The 18,078-nt window shown below is 43.5% G+C and overlaps 1 long non-coding RNA gene across 1 annotated transcript; it reads right to left on the reverse strand.

The window, feature by feature from the left end:
• Nucleotides 1-10,108: 10,108 nt before the first annotated feature.
• Nucleotides 10,109-11,017, reverse strand: LOC147363219 (uncharacterized). Its single transcript, XR_015135894.1, has 2 exons — nt 10,799-11,017; nt 10,109-10,399 (listed from the first exon to the last, which is right to left on the reverse strand). It is a non-coding gene; the product is annotated as an uncharacterized LOC147363219 (long non-coding RNA).
• Nucleotides 11,018-18,078: the final 7,061 nt, after the last annotated feature.

Below are 18,078 nucleotides of genomic sequence, written 5' to 3' on the forward strand. Positions count from 1 at the left end.
AATGTGCCAAGATTCCTTTAATTGGGGACGCAACAGGTATAATTTAATTGCGAGCTCCATTTTATAGCCTTTATTTTTGGAAGGCAAAAAATAACTAAATAAATTTGAGCTTAGATGCAGAGTAAACATCCTGTGATAATTCTACCCCATCATTTAATTATGAACCTTTCTGCACAGCTTCCTCTTTGTCAGCCTTGAAACCCTGAATTTCATTATGGCAGCAACAAGAGTTTTCTTTTCTTTTTAATTAAGTTTACTTTTCGATTTAGAACTGATCATGCTGACAGATGCTTTAATTTGGTTGGAGTTCTACATTTCACTTTGTATTTTATCTCCTTCTTGCTTCTGGGACCTCTTACCTAGGAAAATTTTCCAGGATGGATGGGCCCCTCAAAGATGCTGAGAGGAATGCCAATGAATTAGACTTGATCAGGAGATATTTCCCTGCAGGTGCAACCTTCCTTCCCCCACAGGCAACAATAGATTGTTCTCAGAGGCTCATTCATTACCACCATTTATTTTCCTTTGGTGCATCTATTAGATTAGCATCTCCATGTACATTACCAGAAATCCGTACACCAGTCTTGCCTAATGGATATCAGTGTCCCCATTTGACAGACAGGACACGGAGGCCCCTTCCTCATGTCCAGCAGAATCTGAACAGAAACAGGTCTATCTGATTCCAAACCTGCCCTGCCTGCTTCACACACCACCTGGTCTGTTGTAGGGGAAGAAAAAATAAATTTATTGTGCATCTAAGGCAAGATAACCAATAAATGCAGGCTGAACTCTGCTTTAACCTGTACTGTATGTGTGTGTGTGTGCTCAGTCCTGCCATTGTGTTTGACTCTTTACAACCCCATGGACTGTAGCCCACCAGGCTCCCCTGTCCATGGGGATTCTCCAGGCAAGAATATTGGAGTGGGTTGCCTTTTCTTCCTCCAGGGGATCTCCCCAGCCCAGGAATCAAAACTGTGTCTCTTGTGTCTCCTGCATTGGCAAGTGAATCCTTTACCACTGGGCCACCTGGGAAGCCAACCTGTATTGACCTTCCCCTAAATTAACATGTAATTATTTAGTATGCCAGGTGAAAAAGCAGTTTTATTATATGTCCTGTGGCAGTGTAAAGGCCACTTGGCCATTCGGCCACCTCACACAGTGCCTGTGCCCTGCACGTCACACCTGGTCACCTCCTACATAGCAGAATTACAGAGGTACACACCAGTTCTGCCTTATCTTAACCGCTCTGATTCATTTTCAATAACAGGAGACAAAGTCCTTCACTCTACAGTGACAGACTCATGCACAAAAAAACCTGGGGAGAGGCAGTGCAAGTCACCTAATATTTGATCTTAGCCTACTTTCATGCCAGTGGTTGGAAAAGCAAAATAGTGCCCTCTCCTTGAGTGGGGAAGAAAGACAGTGTAGCATCCTGATGGTTTCATCCTCCAACTCCCCTCTGAGATTAGCACAGTATCTTCATACTCCCCAGCAAAAGTCCATGCAGAGAGCTCTTGAGGATTCATGTGCTCCTACATTCACTGCAGCACTATTCACAACAGCCAAGACATAGAAGCAACCCAAGTGTCCACAGGCAGATGAATGGATAAAGAAGGTGTGGTGCATACATACAGTGGAATATTACTCAGCCATAAAAAGGAGTGAAATAATACCATTTGCAACAACAAGGATGGACCTAGAGGGTATTATACTAAGTGAAATAAGAAGTCAGATGGAGAAAGACAAAATACTGTCTGGTGTCACTTATATGTGTAATCTAAAACACACAACAAACTTGGTTGTTGTTTAGTCACTCAGTCACTACTTACGGTAGCCAAGACGTGGGAGAAACCTAGATGTCTATAGACCAATGAATGGGTAAAGAAGATGTGTCACATATATACAATGGAATATTCAGTTCAGTTCAGTTGCTCAGTTGTGTCTGACTCTTTGCAATGCTGTGGACTGCAGTATGCCAGGCTTCCCTGTCCTTCACCATCTCCTGGAGCATGCTCAAACTCACGTCCATTGAGTCGGTGATGCCATCCAACCATTTCATCCTGTGTCGTCCCCTTTTCCTCCTGTCTTCAATCTTTCCCAGCATCAGGGTCTTTTCTAATGAGTCGGCTCTTCGCATCAGGTGGCCGAAGTATTAGAGATTCAGCTTCAGTGTCAGTTCCTCCAATGAATATTCAGGACTGGTTTCCTTTAGGTTTGCAAAGTTGGATCTCCTTGCAGTCCAAGGGACACTCAAGAGTCTTCTCCAGCACCACAGTTTTAAAGCATCAATTCTTTGGTGTTCAGCCTTCTTTGTGGTCCAACTCTCACATCCATACATGACTACTGGAAAAACTATAGTTTTGACTCTACGGACCTTTGTCAGCAAAGTGATGTCTTTGCTTTTTAATATACTGTCTAGGTTTGTCATAGCTTTTCGTCTAAGAAGCAAGCATCTTTTAATTTCATGGCTGCAGTCACCATCTGCTAGTGATTTTGGAGCCCAAGAAAATAAAGTCTGGGCTTTATAGTGAATAAAACAAACAAACAAACAAAAAGCAGAATGACAGATACAGAAAACAAACTAGTGGTTTCCATAGGGAGAGGGAAGTGGGGGAGGGACAAGATGGCGGTAGGGGGAAGAAGGGTATTATTATGGGATTATATGAAGTCATGTGTATGAAACTTTTGAAAATTGCCAAGCACTATAGAATTTAAAGAATCATTCAATAAAATATAAAAAAAATAAAAGAGAGCTTTTTGTGTCTGACAGGAGACAAAGAACGTGTGTGTGAGTGTGTGGGTATGTGACTGTGTGTGAGTGTGTGTGTCTGTGCAGAGTAGTTATGGAAGCTTTGAAGCCAGGAGGTATGAGCAGTCTCACGTCTGCCACTGTGGAGAGCGAAGGCTGCAGACCCCAGGTGTCCTTCCCTCCAGCATGTGGACACAGCCAAATGAGACTGTTCAAAATACGGCTCCATGTTTTCTTGTCTTCATCCCAGTGCATAGAGGCAAGATGCCAGCTATCACCATAATGCTGTGTGGGTCACCAAAGGAATAAAACCTGAAGGCTCTGCACCTTCACTGTTGAAACAGTGTAAGAACTTACCAGAGTACGGACCTCCCTGGTGGTCCAGTGGTTAAGACTTTGCCTTCCAATGCAGGGGTTTAGTCCCTGGTCAGACAGCTAAGATCCCACATGCCTCGTAACCAAAAACAAACAAACATAAAGAGCAGAATCAGTTCAGTTCAGTTCAGTTCAGTTGCTCAGTCGTGTCTGACTCTTTGTGACCCCATGAATTGCAGCATGCCAGGCCTCCCTGTCCATCACCAACTCCTGGAGTTCACTCAAACTCACGTCCATTGAGTCAGTGATGCCATCCAGCCATCTCATCCTCTGTCGTCCCCTTCTCTTCCTGCCCTTAATCCCTCCCAGCATCAGAGTCTTTTCCAATGAGTCAACTCTTCGCATAAGGTGGACAAAGTACTGGACTTTCAGCTTTAGCATCAGTCCTTCCAAAGAAATCCCAGGGCTGATCTCCTTCAGAATGGACTGGTTGGATCTCCTTGCAGTCCAAGGGACTCTCAAGAGTCTTCTCCAACACCACAGTTCAAAAGCATCAATTCTTCGGTGCTCAGCCTTCTTCACAGTCCAACTCTCACATCCACACATGACTACTGGGAAAACCATAGCCTTGACTAGATGGACTTTTGTTGGCAAAGTAATGTCTCTGCTTTTTAATATGCTATCTGGGTTGGTCATAATTTTCCTTCCAAGGAGTAAGCGTCTTTTTATTTCATGGCTGCAGTCAACATCTGCAGTGATTTTGGAGCCCAAAAAAATAAAGTCTGACACTGTTTCCACTGTTTCCCTATCTATTTCCCATGAAGTGATGGGACCGCATGCTATGATCTTAGGTTTCTGAATGTTGAGCTTTAAGCCAGCTTTTTCACTCTCCTCTTTCACTTTCATCAAGAGGCTTTTGAGTTCCTCTTCACTTTCTGCCATAAGGGTGGTGTCATCTGCATATCTGAGGTTATTGATATTTCTCCCGGCAATCTTGATTCCAGCTTGTGCTTCTTCCAGCCCAGCGTTTCTCATGATGTACTCTGTATATAAGTTAAATAAGCAGGGTGACAATATACAGCCTTGACGTACTCCTTTTCCTATTTGGACCCAGTCTGTTGTTCCATGTCCAGTTCTAACTGTTGCTTCCTGACCTGCATAAAGATTTCTCAAGAGGCAGGTCAGGTGGTCTGGTATTCCCATCTCTTTCAGAATTTTCCACAGTTTATTGTGATCCACACAGTCAAAGGCTTTGGCATAGTTAATAAAGCAGAAATAGATGTTTTTCTGGAACTCTCTTGCCTTTTCCATGATCCAGCGGATGTTGGCAATTTGATCTCTGGTTCCTCTGCCTTTTCTAAAACCAGCTTGAACATCTGGAAGTTCACAGTTCACATATTGCTGAAGCCTGGCTTGGAGAATTTTGAGCATTACTTTACTAGCGTGTGAGATGAGTGCAATTGTGCGGTAGTTTGGGCATTCTTTGGCATTGCCTTCTTTGGGGATTGGAATGAAAACTGACCTTTTCCAGTCCTGTGGCCACTGCTGAGTTGTCCAAATTTGCTGGCATATTGAGTGCAGCACTCACACAACATCATCTTTCAGGATTTGAAATAGCTCAACTGGAATTCCATCACCTCCACTAGCTTTGTTCATAGTGATGCTTCCTAAGGCCCACTTGACTTCACATTCCAGGATGTCTGGCTCTAGGTGAGTGATCACACCATAATGATTATCTGGGTCGTGAAGATCTTTTTTGTACAGTTCTTCTGTGTATTCTTGCCACCTCTTCTTAATATCTTCTGCCTCTGTCAGGTCCATACTATTTCTGTCCTTTATCGAGGCCATCTTTGCATGAAATATTCCCTTGGTATCTCTAATTTTCTTGAAGAGATCTCTAGTCTTTCCCATTCTGTTTTTCCTCTCTTTCTTTGCATTGATCACTGAGGAAGGCTTTCTTATCTCTCCTTGCCATTCTTTGGAACTCTGCATTCAGATGCTTATATCTTTCCTTTTCTCCTTTGCTTTTTGCTTCTCTTCTTCTCACAGCTATTTGTAAGGCCTCCCCAGACAGCCATTTTGCTTTTTTGCATTTCTTTTCCATGGAGATGGTCTTGATCCCTGTCTCCTGTACAATGTCACGAACCTCCATCCATAGTTCATCAGGCACTCTATCAGATCTAGTCCCTTAAATCTATTTCTCACTTCCACTGTATAATCATAAGGGATTTGATTTAGGTCATACCTGAATGGTCTAGTGGTTTTCCCTACTTTCTTCAATTTCAGTCTGAATTTGGCAATAAGGACTTCATGATCTGAGCCACAGTCAGCTCCTGGTCTTGTTTTTGCTGACTGTATAGAGCTTCTCCATCTTTGGCTGCAAAGAATATAATCAATGTGATTTTGGTGTTGACCATCTGGTCATGTCCATGTGTAGAGTCTTCTCTTGTGTTGTTGGAAGAGGGTGTTTGCTATGACCAGTGCGTTCTCTTGGCAAAACTCTATTAGCCTTTGCTCTGCTTCATTCCATATTCCAAGGCCAAATTTGCCTGTTACTCCAAGTGTTTCTGACTTCCTAATTTTGCATTCCAGTCCCCTATAATGAAAAGGACATCTTTTTTGAGTGTTAGTTCTAAAAGGTCTTGTAGGTCTTCATAGAACCGTTCAACTTCAGCTTCTTCAGCATTACTGGTTGGGGCATAGACTTGGATTACTGTGATATTGAATGGTTTGCTTTGGAAATGAACAGAGATCATTTTGTCGTTTTTGAGACTGCATCCAAGTACTGCATTTCGGACTCTTGTTGACCATGATGGCTACTCCATTTCTTCTAAGGCATTCCTGCCCACAGTAGTAGATATAATGGTCATCTGAGTTAAATTCACCCATTCCAGTCCATTTTAGTTCGCTGATTCCAAGAATGTTGACGTTCACTCTTGCCATCTCCTGTTTAACCACTTCCAATTTGCCTTGATTCATGAACCTAACATTCCAGATTAATGCAATATTGCTCTTTACAGCATCAGACTTTGCTTCTATCACCAGTCACATCCACAACTGGGTATTGTTTTTGCTTTGGGTCCATCCCTTCATTCTTTCTGGAGTTATTTCTCTACTGATCCCCAGTAGCATATTGGGCACCTACCGACCTGGGGAGTTCCTCTTTCAGTATCCTATCATTTTGCCTTTTCATACTGTTCATGGGGTTCTCAAGGTAAGAATACTGAAGTGGTTTGCCATTCCCTTCTCCAGTGGACCACATTCTGTCAGACCTCTCCACCATGACCTGCCCATCTTGGGTGGCCCCACAGAGCATGGCTTAGCTTCACTGAGTTAGACAAGGTTGTGGTCCATGTGATTAGATTGCCTAGTTTTCTGTGATTATGGTTTCAGTGTGTCTGCCCTCTGATGCCCTCTCGCAACACCTACCATCTTACTTGGGTTTCTCTTACCTTGGACGTGGGGTATCTCTTCACGGCTGCTGCAGCAAAGCACAGCCACTGTTCCTTACCTTGGACAAAGGGTATCTCCTCACCACCACCTCTCCTGACCTTGAACGTGGAGTAGCTCCTCTTGGTCTTCTTGCTCCAGTGCAGCCACCGCTCCTTGGACGTGAGGTTGCTCAGAAGAGCAGAATAGAAGAGCAAAATAGAAAAACAGAAACAGTATTGTAACAAATTTAATAAAGATTTTAAAATGATCCACATCAAAAAAAATATTAAAAAAGAAAAAGAACATACTGTGGTAGATTCTACTATAGAGAGAAGACTTGAAACAGGTAATAAGAATACTTATATCTGGTCCAGCCCTTGACAGATACTAAGACATCCCAGTACTAAGACACCCCACTTCTCCAACATCCCACTACTAAGACATCTTAAAGATAACAAAATGCATACAAAAGCAAATCTTTAGGGTCCTCTCTCTGGTGCACCATCAGAGAGCCCCTTGACCTGCCCTCATCCCAGCTGCACCCTGTCACTGGGCTGCACAGACACAGCTGGATGGCATCTCCTGTTGGAGGAACAGCATCTCTCCTTTTGCACACAGTTTCTTCTTTCTCTGTGTGTGTTTCCTTCAAGAAACTCAGACTCTACGGCCGAGCTCAAAGCAAGAGGACGTCCACAACCCCAGGCTTTCCCTTCTTCAAAGGAGATGGACTCCTGTACATAAGTAGCCCCTCTTTTGTACCTTGCTGTCCTGTGACAGACCAGTTGCCTCTCTCACAGCTCTCCACAAAGACCCCCGAGGAAGCAGGTCCCTGCTGCTGACAGACAGCAGAGATCTTCTCCACAACGTGTCCTGGACCAGCCTTCCCTCAACTCCTGTCCACTCATTCCATCCCCATCCCTGGGCTTCCCAATCAATTCCCAAAATAAAACAACAGCATGGAGCCCCTCATGTCAGGCTCCATTCTTCCCACAAAACAAAGCCAAGAACTGCTGTGACATCAGACCCACCAGGGCTTCTCATTACTCAAGGTCTTTATTTTAGAAGCTGGAGTTGCTTCTATCATGAGAACCAGTGGTCATAACTGGCCACTTTCACTCAGCTGAGAAATTGGTAGTGGATATTGTTTGAAACTTCTTGCCTCCCCCCCACCTCTCAAAGGTAAATGTAAACATTTAACAGTAACTGGTTGAGCTTTGCCACATATCAAGCACCTTTGAGTTGACACCACAAGAAAGCTTGGTGACACTCCAAGATGAATATCCTTTTATGTTCCGCATTTGCAGCTCTAGTGTTGGGTTGCCAGGGTTTTCTGTCCATTATAAATTTTAGTTTTTAATTAAAAACTTGTTTTATAAATTTAAAATATTTTATTACAAAAAATAATCATATTGTATATCCACACAGGTGAAAGTTAAAGTCGCTCAGTTGTGTCTGACTCTTTGCAGCCCCATGGACTACATAGTCCATGGTATTCTCCAGGCCAGAATACTGGAGTGGGTAGCCTTTCCCTTCACCAGGGGATCTTCCCAACCCAGATATCGAACCCAGGTCTTCCACATCGTACACGGATTCTTTACCACCTGAGCCACAAGGAAAGCCATGTATCCACACAAGAGAGTATTATTCAGCCATAAAAGGAGCGAAGTGCTGATACCAGTTAGAACATTGTCCAGATGAACCTTGAGAACTTTATGCAAAGGGAAAAAAATCACATGAAAGGCCACATACTGGATGATTCCACTTGCACAGAATGTCCAGAAGAGGCAAACCTATGGAAACAATTCCACAGGGCTGTGGTTGCCTAGGGCTGGGGGCTGGGGGGAGTGAAGATGGAGAGTGACCGCTACTAGGAACAGGGTTTCTATTTAGGGGGAGAAAAAGCATTATAAACTTAGATTGTGGTGGTGATCGTGGCTCTACAAGTAAACTAAAATCCAGTTATTGTGTATGTAAACAGTGAATTCTGTGAAATGTAAACTGTATCTCAATAAAGTGATTTTTGAAAGTAAAAAAATTTGTTTTATATTGGAGTACACTTGATGTACAATGTCGTGTTAGCTGCAGGTGCACGGCACACTGATGCAGTTATACCTGTATATCTACTCTTGTAGCTACATGCCCACCTAGCCTTCTGGATGCCTGGCTTAGCATCCAAACAGCGCCCTCTGGGGCTGCATCTGTGCCTTCTTCCCCTGTGCCAGGCCGTGGAATACCCATCTGCAAACCCATCCCCTGGTGTCATCACGGGGAGATTAATATGTGTTATTTCTACAATTAGGGCTTAATGTTCCCTTAAGTGATTTACTCTGTTAGTTCTGGATGAGTTACTTTTGTTTTTATACTTTCTCATTGCCAATTTGTATTTTTGCCAGCCTCCCTTAAAGGAGTATAAAACAGAGCTGCCATTAAGTAAATTATTGGTAGACATTATTCAGATTGTATCTGGGTTTGTATATTTTAATTTACAAAGGGGAGGACAAAGATTCATGAGGTAGTTTTTGTCGCATAGCCGAAATACCCCTGAATATTTGCAAAGCTAAATTTCTTTGCTGAATTAGCTAGCTGTCTGAAGGAAGAGGCTCTGACATTCCAGCTATGCATCCTGGTTTCTGTTGTTACTTCTGCACTTTTCGAATGGCCCACTATGGTGCACCCAGAGGATTTTGTTGTTGTTGTTTAGTCACTCGGTCACGTCCGACTCTGCAACTCCATGGACCATCGTTCACAAGGCTCCTCTGCCCATGGAATTTCCCAGGCAAGAATACTGGAGTGGATTGTCATTTCCTTCTCCAGGGGATCTTCCAGGGATGGGACCTATGTCTCCTGCATTGGCAGGCAGATTCTTTACCACTAGCACCACCCGGGAAGCTTACAACCAGAGCATGCATTACTCCTAAAAGTCAAGTGGACACATTGTCTTCTGATTCTGCAATGCCTGGGCACAGAGTTGAAAAATTAGACTACCTGAGAAGTTCAACACACTCCCTTTGTCCCTGGAACCACCATTTTTCTTTTGGTCACACCTTGAGGCATGTGAAATGTTAATTCCTCAACCAGGGATAGAGCTCATGCCTCCTTCACTGGAAACTCGGAGTCTTAACCACTGAGCTGCCAAGGAAGTCCAGGAACCACTATATCTAATGTAGGACTTTGTCTTTGCATCATTGCACTTCACAGAAATGAAACAAGTGGATTTAAATACGACTGCCTTCTATCACAGAGAAGGCAATGGCACCCCACTCCAGTACTCTTGCCTGGAAAATCCCATGGACAGAGGAGCCTGGTAGGCTGCAGTCCATGGGGTCGCGAAGAGTCAGATACGACTGGACGACTTCACTTTCACTTTTCACTTTCATGCATTGGAGAAGGAAATGGCAACCCACTCCAGTGTTCTTGCCTGGAGAATCCCAGGGACGGGGGAGCCTGGTGGGCTGCTGTCCATTGGGTTGCACAGAGTCAGACACGACTGAAGTGACTTAGCAGCAGCAGCAGCCTTCTATCATAAGTAGGTAAAGAGTCACAACTATTCTCTGCTCTCCCTGCTTGCTTGTCTTTGTATCAGTTAACTGAAATGAGACTCCCCAGACTTCATCATTTCCAACAGTGGGTCTTTATTGATTGCAGCTCATGTTAAGAAACCTGTGGTTAATTCCCATCCCAATCCTGCCCCATCACCTTCAGGCAAGTCATCAAGATAAAAGAACCACACAGACTTCTCAGAACTCCCTTAGGCGTGCTGCCAGATGAGATGGACTGGTCATCTTTGAAAGGCTTCTCATTTCTCAAGATGTCAATTTGTGTTTGTCCACTGTATCGTCCCATTGGCTTGCTAATGGAGTGATTTCTAAAGACTTGCCTCTAAACTCTTGAACCAGCTAAAGGCTTAAAGAGAATGAGAACATATTCTTAATGGTTTTCTGTTTGCCTGTATCGACTTACTTCACCTTTTTAGAACAAGATTTAGTACTTTCTATAACTGGATCACCACTTTTCTGCCCTCAAATATCTGGAGGGACAGTAATGGTGCTATCTCCATGGTGGTCACCTCAGGTTACTCTCCAGCAGGTAAACAGACAACAGAAAAGACATTCGAACTTCTTTTCTAAAGGCATTCTGCATAAAGACTTTCTCTAAACTTCCCAAGGATTTGTCAAAACTACAAAATAAGGGAAACAATGACTTTTTTTCAGAGTGCTATGATACTTTGTTGTTGTCCTTGTTCAGTCATTCAGTCATGTTTGGCTCTTTGCCACCCCATGAACTACAGCAAACGAGGCTTACCTGTGCTTCAGCATCTCCCAGAGCTTGCTCAAACTCATGTCCATTGAGTCAGTGATGCCATCCAACCATCTCATCCTGCACCATCCCCTTCTCCTCATGCCTTCAATCTTTCCCAGCATCAGAGTCTTTTCCAGTGATTCGGCTCTTCACATCAGGTGGCCAAAATATTGGAGCTCCAGCTTCAGCATCAGTCCTTCAGGGTTGATTTCCTTTATGATACTTTAGGAGAGACATATTAGATAGGCCCAGAGTGGGAAACAGAGGATATATTGATATTAGGGTCATTCGAGGTAGGCTTAATAAGGCACCATTTACAATGGTGTGAGCAGGACACAGGGGTAGCTCTGGAGATAGTGCAGTAGCTTGAAACTAGTAACCATGGAAATGCAACCCCCCTTGGTCTCAAAGGGCTGAGAGGAGGGAGAAGTCATTGGAAATCAGATAAGCTTACAGGGAGATTCTTCAGAAAGACCCATCTTAAGAGGAACAGTGACCTCTATTAAAGGACCCATCAACCCCAGGCAGACCTGAGGGTGGGGATGGACCTGGTGAGATAGTCATCTTGACTTGACTCTCCTTATCCTCTGACCTGTTGATTCTCCATTGGTTGGACCAACCAGAACCTGTAAAGGGATCTACTACCAGGGATGTAGCACATCCAGTGAGCCTTCCATAGTGGGTGGTGGTGGGTCTGCAGAGGCTGAAAGAGGAGACTTCTCAAGTACAGCATGAAGGCAGCCTTGCAAATGGACAGAGTCAAGAATAGAGCAGGAGGTGACAAGGATTGTGGGAAAGATCAGGGTTCCATACTATAGAATCCCTGCCCTTGCCTGAGTTTTGAGTGGAATTACTAACAGATAATAATGTATAATAAATTAAAAGGTGTTCACTGTCTCTATCATTTTCTAAGGCCCAATCAAAATGAATTCAGGTTGCCACTTGGAAATTCATTTAGTGCTGTCTGCAGCCAGGAACAAAATACAGGGCTCAGAACCTGACTCATTAAGTTCTGATGAGGCAGCATAAATTGCAGACTGATTAAGACCCAGGTCTAGGGCAAAACAGGGGCTTCCCAGGTGGCTCAGTGGTCAAAAATCCTCCTGCAATGCAGGAGACACAGGAGAACTCTTGGGTAATTAAACTTTTGGTTTGATTCTTGGGTAGGGAAGATCCCCTGGAGAAGGAAATGGCAACTCATTCCAGTATTCTTGCCTAGAGAATCCCATGGACAGAAGAGTCTGGTGGCCTACAGTCTACAGGGTTGCAAAGAGTCAGACATGACTGAGCACACACACACTAGGCCAAAACAAAGTTTAAAAGATGTCAGTGATCGTGTGTCTATATTTATCTCTATTTCTATTTATGCAGTCATACTCTTTATATAGCTAGATTTATTAAATAGTCTGTCTCTGTTTCTCTTTGCTGTCTGAAATAGAATCACTGAAATAGAACAGCTTATGACCTTGAAATAAATAATCACCCCTCAGATATATCTATTTACATTTATTACATTTTAGGCTGTTTGTGTGGACACTTTTCTGCCCTTTTGGGTCTCAAAATGACATAATAAACATTTGGGGTTGTTTCAGACTCTAAGCTCCTAGGAGACAGATGTGTAGCAAAGTGTGCCCACCCACATCACCAGCGACAGAGCCCTTTTGCACTCACTGCACAGAGCTGCCCTCTCAAAGATGCCAACAGAGGCCTACAGGCTGACTTGTTTACCAGAACTCTCCGTACACATTTAAGATCTCCTGTCACTTTGGGTTCCCAAATCCATCACTCACTTGATCTCTGACTTCTATCTGACACAGGCAAGACAGTGTATTAACCTGTTTATTTTTACTCTAAATACAGTTCATAGGAGATGAAGAGATCAAAGCACATGCTTTGAATACAAACCAAACTTCCAGAGGTTTAATATTCAGATTCTGTCTTGTCTGTATTGCTCAGGCATAAATGCAGGCATAATCAATCAGACTCTGAAAGAAATGAAAAAATACCCAGGGTTAGAAAAATGTTATCTTGGCCTGAGACATAGGAAGACTGGGTTCTAGCTTTTGATTTTTCAATAATTAGGTGTCTCACCCTTTGAAAATCATATAACTAGTCTGAGAGTCAGATTTTCTGATGCTAATGGAGAGGTGGGTGGATGGGTTAGTACATGAGCTTTAATGCTATTTTCAGATCCAAAATTATGCTTTTAACAGGCAATAAGAGAAATGCATGCCAAAAAAAAAAGGCCAAAACGGCATTAAGTAATAGTAAAAATACTTAAGTCATCAGATGCTAATAATTACAGGATGCCATCCAGAGTGCTTGAAGAGTCCACAGTGGTGAAATCTCAGGAAATAGCTTTCTTGGGGAGTGAATGAATAAATCCTTCCTGATGGACATCAAAAATCAAGCAAGGAGAAAAGTGTCGAGTGATGGGTGAGCCTGAAATTAAACCCAAGGTCATGCTGGGAAAGATGACTCATGATGTGAATGTCCAGATTTTGTCAGTGGAATGCCAGAGCGTCCTTGCTTCATAAGTAGTGCAGGCCCGGCATTTAAGCCCATGAACTAGGCTGGAATAAAACAGACCTCCTGGACCCTATTCATCCACCCAGAAAAGGTTCTGGGAAGTAAGTGGGAGAGCAGGGTGAATGTGGGGAGGAGGTTTCGAGAAACCTAATTTTGTTCAGGAAAAAAAGCTTCACTTCTATAGAGGGAGAAAGATGTCATTGTCCAAATATGAAACCCTATATATCGAGAACTTGTGTGATTTAACTACAGATCAAAAATGGAGACAAAGAAACAGGTCCTACAGTACTTAGTTCTCTCTGTTTGATTTCTTGCATTTAGCATAACACCTTCAAGTTCCATCCACATTGCAGGAAATGGCAAGATTTCCTTTCTGGTTTTGGCTCAATAATATTCCACTGTGTATATCTATTGTTGCTGTTCAGTTGTTCAGTCGTGTCCAACTCTTTGTGACCCCAAGGACTGCATCCCACCCGGTTCCTCTGTCCATGGGGTTCTCCAGACAAGAAAACTGGAGAGGGTGGCCATTTCCTTCTCCAGTGTATATCTGTAGCTATATGTCTACATTTTCTTTATCCATCTAACCACCAATGGACATTTGAGCCATTTCCATGTCTTGGCTTTTGTAGATAATCCCACAATGAACATGGAGGTGCAGATATCTTTTCAAACTGCTGTCTTGATTTCCTTCAGATAAATACACCCGAGAAATATGGTCATTTCTACTCTGACCTTTTTGAGGAAACTCCACACCTGTGGAAATGAATGAAGGTGGTCAAATGGTACAAACTTCCAATTATAAATATGTCAGTCATGAGGATATAGTGTACACCATGATGACCATGGTTAATAACACTGTACATGTCAAAGTCGCCAAGAGAGTAAATCTTAAAAGTTCTCTTTGTGAGAAAAAAAAATTGTAACTATGAGTGGTGATGAATGATAACCAGACTTACTATGGTGATCATTTTATAATAGTTACAAATATTAAATGATCATGTTATACCTCTGAATTTAATATGTCAATCACACATCAATAAAAACAGAAATAGGACAACAACCAAAATAGAGATCCATATATGTTTTCTAAAACTCCATGAGGGCTATGTAATTTCAGAGTCCACAGCAAGTCCCAAATTTTCCTTTATTTTTCCACTCACGCCTCCCAACCTCCGACATCACTTTGCTTTACTATTTAAACTGCAACCACCACTTCCTTTCTCTCTCCTTCCAGTTTACTCCCTTTCTCTCGATTCTTTAGCTGCCTGACTCAGATAGGGTGGAAAGCGTATTTTCCATTTGAAAGTAGGGGAGAAGGAACCCTGGAAGGGCCAGTGGAGGATAAAGACTGAACATCGTCTCTTAGACCATTGGGTTATGATTGCCCAGCAGGAAACTCAGTTCCTCCCAAATGGTTCAAAGAGATGCTAATAAATGTTTAGATACTAGACACACTTGTGTGAGTAGGTTCAGGGAAAATAAGGGATGGGGGGCACCCCGGCATGGCAGTTACCCTCCTTGGAGCTGTGGGCACAGTGGCAGCTGGAGGGAGAGTGAGGGCTGCCTGGCAGGAGCAGTGACCAAGGAAATTCCTAGTTTCTGGTGGAGACACTGGGTTGGGGCCAAGAGATGTGACGAGGACAGAGCAGCCACTGTTCTCGGGTTCCTGCCTCCTAAGGACCAGCAGTCAGGACACCGGGATGATGCTCCTGGCAGGGTCATCCTCGCTAGGCCCAGAGCAGGGAGCACAGGGAGGTGGAAGCAGATGGAGTAACTGGCCCCAATGCCTCCCACCTCTCATCAATATCAACGCTCAACCACAAATACTGGCCACCTCGGTCATGACGAATGTTGTCCTGTGAATCCTTGTTCTTTTCTTCCATCCACTTCCTGCAATCCTGGGCCCAGATCTCAGTCTAGGCTGGAAGTCAAGCACTGAGGCAGTGCCTCTGAAGGTGGTATGGAGGCGATGTGTGTGCAGCCTACCCCGTGGAGCAGATGTGATGGTCACCGCCTCCTCCCCCACCAGGGGTAGGGTTCCAGCAGCCAGAGGTCAGGGAACCCCAAGTAGTGTTTTACTATAAGAACAGGAGTTCATGTGTCCCTGAATTAACTCCTTTGTCCTCTAAGGTTGGGGGACAGAGCTTAGATCTCAGACAGTGCTGAACTTCCATTAGGATCAGGAGAAGTCAGGCCTGGGGCTCACGGGAGCTTCAAGCTCACAGCAGACCGGGCTTGGGGCTCACGTTCACATTCTTATCTTACTGTATGTGCTGAGATTTGATGGTGCTGGTCTGGCTACACCAAGCATCATTCACAGTAATATTTTTGTAGGAAAAAACATTTCTGGTTAAAAGCAAATAACATTTTGAGATCACCTCCAAGTAGATGTGAAGTTGACTGTCACGTGCTCTAAAATAAACAGGGTGAAAATTTTAATCTGAAACAGGAAAGAAATGAAGGAAGATTGTTTAGCATTATTGAATCTGTTTACATGCCAAATCCTACTTTAAAAAATTTTCAAGTAGGCTCAAATTCACTAAAACTTGATTCCTGAAAAGCATGAATTTTACTTAAAAACATTCACTTTGAAATTTAAAATCTGTCTTCTTTCATTGCATTTGTCTCAAATGTTCTGATATTTCACATTAAAGAAAACTCTGTGTTCCAGCCCTCACAGCTTTTTCCGAAGTATCACGAGCAACCCTGGATCAGCTTTCACTGTGCAAGCACAGAGATGCTGTTGTCAGCCTCGGCTTTTCCCAAAGGGCACCATGTGAATTCCATCAGTCATGTCCTGACACCAGGAACCTCCATTAGCATCTACACCAGCTATGTTCTCCACCTCTGAAATCCTTTAGATTTTTTTCTGTGTCTTATTCTGTCTTGTCTTTAAACTTTGATGATGTTATGCTGCATGAAATCCTCAACTTCCCTGATAGCTCAGTTGGTAAAAAATCTGCCTTCAATGCAGGAGATCCTGGGTCAGGATGATCTGCTAGAGAAGGGAAAGGCTACCCATTCCAGTTTTCTGGTCTGGAGAATTCCATGGATTGTACAGTCCATGGGGTCGCAAAGAGTGGGACATGACTGAGCAACTCATTTTCACTTTAGTTTTCTCTTAGGTCTCCAATGACTACTTCTTGAGTCATGGCCAGACCCCCTTTCCCATCCTTTCAGTTAAACCCTATCATCAAACCATAGCAGAATTGCCATTGTCCAGTTTTTGTCCACCCTACACCCCTCATTCCTCATGCTTCCTCCTCCTGGAAGCCTCCCCTGATTACTCAGCAAGCAATGTTTTCTCCTTCCTCTGAACAACCTGGTTCTTATTCATGCATTTCTCATATTGCTTTGTGCTACAGTTATTTGTGTCAATTTCTTTTCTCCTAGGTGACTTGGAGTTCTGTGGATGATGATATGATATCACATTCTTCTTCCAGTGTCGCTTTGTGGGACACTGGCTCACGTGTATTGGGTTGGCCACAAAGTTCACTTGGGTTTTTCATAAGATGTTAGGGAAAACCAATAGTCAATGTTTATGAAAACTCTTGTTAAGTAATCCAGTGAATGAGAAAATTATTGGTTTCCCCTTTGCCTCTTTCTAACTAAGTCTTTTAGATAGCATCACCAACTCAGTGACTTAAATTTGAGCAAACTCCAGGAGGTAAGGAAGGTCAGGGAAGCCTGGTCCTTGGGGTCACAAAGAGTCAGACACAACATATCGAATGAACACAACTAAGTCTTAGCTGTGTTTGGACTTTCCCAGATGCCACTAGAGGTAAAGAACCTGCCTGCCAATGCAGGAGACACAAGAGATGTGGGTTTGATCCCTGGGTTGGGAAGATCCCCTGGAGAAGAAAATGGTAACCCACTCCAGCATTCTTGCCTGGAGAATCCCATGGGCAGAGTAACTTGATGGGCTACAATCCACAGGGTTGCAAAGAGTCAGACATGACTGAGTTCACACACACACACACACATACACACACACACACACACACACACACACACACAGCTGTGATTACCTCCCTGGCCACCTTGCTACCAGATCACTTGTACCCATACAGCTGAGAAATGCTGTGTTTTGAGTCTCTGTGACTATGGCCTTGAGCTGAGCTGGGGAACAAAGTGAAGACACTTAGAGCTGCTTCACTCAGCTGACAAGGTCTGGGGGGATCTTCTAGTTATTGATGGTCCCTGCATCACCCTCACAGTGCACAACTCCCCAGAAACAGTCATTGCGAAAATGGGACATGAAAAATGACCCTTCCATTCGGTGAACTCCAGCACACCCATCAGCCGTGGCGACGGTCACTTATGTGCGATGACACACACATTGCAGGGCTGTTCTTTGTAAATGAGAGCACGTGACCAGAAAAGGGGGCCATTACACAAGAATTATTCTCTAGGCTACATGTTAAATCCAAGATCAAATTACAGTTTGATCGACTACTTCATAGCAATTGCAGTATTTTAAAAAAGTGACTCAATTATTTAGGCAGAGTGATGTAGAGGATTGATCAATCCAATATGCAATTTGGGGGAAGAAAGAAAAGGAGGAAAATTTCTCTTTCGCTCTAATTCAGAAGTGAATTAGAAACAGCAGTAATATTTGAGTACGACTGCCCCTCCACTGGTTGCCTTTCATGGTCCTATGTGTGTGTGCCAAGTTGCTTCAGTCGTGTCAGACTCTTTGTGACCCCATGGACTGTAGCCCACCAGGCTCCTCTGTCCATGGAATTCTCCAGGGA

The sequence above is a fragment of the Bos grunniens genome, chromosome 11 (assembly GCF_055505025.1).
Source record: "Bos grunniens cultivar Pamir isolate PY7600 chromosome 11, Bosgru_T2T1.0, whole genome shotgun sequence".
Taxonomy (NCBI): domain Eukaryota; kingdom Metazoa; phylum Chordata; class Mammalia; order Artiodactyla; family Bovidae; genus Bos; species Bos grunniens.